The sequence below is a fragment of the Acyrthosiphon pisum genome, chromosome A2 (genome assembly GCF_005508785.2).
Source record: "Acyrthosiphon pisum isolate AL4f chromosome A2, pea_aphid_22Mar2018_4r6ur, whole genome shotgun sequence".
NCBI classification, from domain to species: Eukaryota; Metazoa; Arthropoda; class Insecta; order Hemiptera; family Aphididae; genus Acyrthosiphon; species Acyrthosiphon pisum.
Window position 1 is genome coordinate 82,641,510 of NC_042495.1, and position 1,722 is coordinate 82,643,231.

The window sequence follows — 1,722 nt, forward strand, 5'->3', positions numbered from 1 at the left end:
CCACGTTGAATAACAAACCGTCCTGCGTGGGCGATAAAATGAAAATCGAGAAAAATCGAGAAAACGAGAAGAAGAAGAATATAATATATTATAGTGCCTGCGAACCAACTCCAAATGGAACGGAGGGACACTGCACTGTTGGTAGATCAAATTATAGCAATCCGCAAAGCTGTGAGTCTTTTCAACGAAAAAAAAAAACACATTTGATCTGCACAAATGCAGATTAGACGGCAACTGCGGTGGTACCGCACCGCAACGTTCCTACATAAAACTAATCTTAGAAAAATAGAAAAGTTTTAAAAAAAAAAAAACGTCGGGACCTAACTGATTTAATTTATTATCACTGTATACGAATTTGTACAGCTGTTGTGGTAACTAGGTTTTTAAAGTCTCTTGAAATTTGTTTGTTGGAAATATTTTGTTTTCAGAAATAAAAATAAAGTTTGAGTAATAATTCAAATTTAAAATTCATCGAGGCACGATTTTACCCAAGTATACGAAGTCAATTATTCAATACTTTTCTTTTATAATATGAAATCTAGTGAAAATTATATTGCTTACTATTATGTTGTATACTTAATGTAATATGAATGTAATATAATATATTATTGTAATTCATAAAATTATATTATTACATACAGAAGTGAACACGCGCATTAAACTATTAAAAATTCATATTTTCCATTAAAATATATTTATTTTATTAAAATAACTTATTACACCTTTAAGAAGTTGAATAGCACAATCAAAGTATTTCTATTTTTAAATATTAATATTGAACACTCTTGACATATAAAAAGTTGGGTGTGGAAAAAACCCTTTATTAGAATAACTGTCATCGGTACTAGGTATAGGTATTGTAATTTGTAATAATATTAAAAGCTAGATATATTTTGATTACCGTGTTAAAATCGTTGTAACTTAATGATGCTATAATTATTATTAGTAATTAAAGTGTTGGATGTTCAATACTAAAATTAAATCATTTAACCATCTAATTCATCATTTCAATTAGTTCATTATTGTGCGGAGCAAATACATATTTTTCTATAACATCGTTTTGTACAATTATCCGGTAGTTACTAATGTTTGTGTACCTACAAAGGGTTCAATTAGTTTTTTTTGTTATAAATTTATAAATGTATTTAGCACCGAGTTTTCCATCGTATTTTACAAAATTAAAACATTTACTTTTTACAAAGCATTAAACCAGGGCTTGAAACCGTTTTCAAAACCGATTTCAGAAACCGGTATAAACCGTTTTAAACCCGAAACCGAAACCGTAATTAAAACCGAAACCGAAACCGTAATCAAAACCGAAACCGGGAAAAATTGGATACCGGTATTAAAGTCATAACCGAAACCGGAAAAAATTGGATACCGGTATTATAATTTAAAACCGAAACCGAAAAAAATTGGATACCGGTATTAAAGTTAAAACCGAAACCGGAAAAAATTGGAAACCGGTATTAAATTCAAAACCGAAATCTAAAAAAATTGGAAACCGTTATTTTTTTCTTTTCAATTGACGTATTTTTAAATACATGAATTCCATTAATACGCATAATTAATACTCATAATAAAATTGAGATCATGATTAAAATGTTGATAACCATTTCATTATTTGCCAAATTATTAGTTGCTTTAAGTAATATAATGATGTAAATTATAGTTACTAGCAAATACTATTATGACAATAGAGGAGAAACAATGATAATTGTA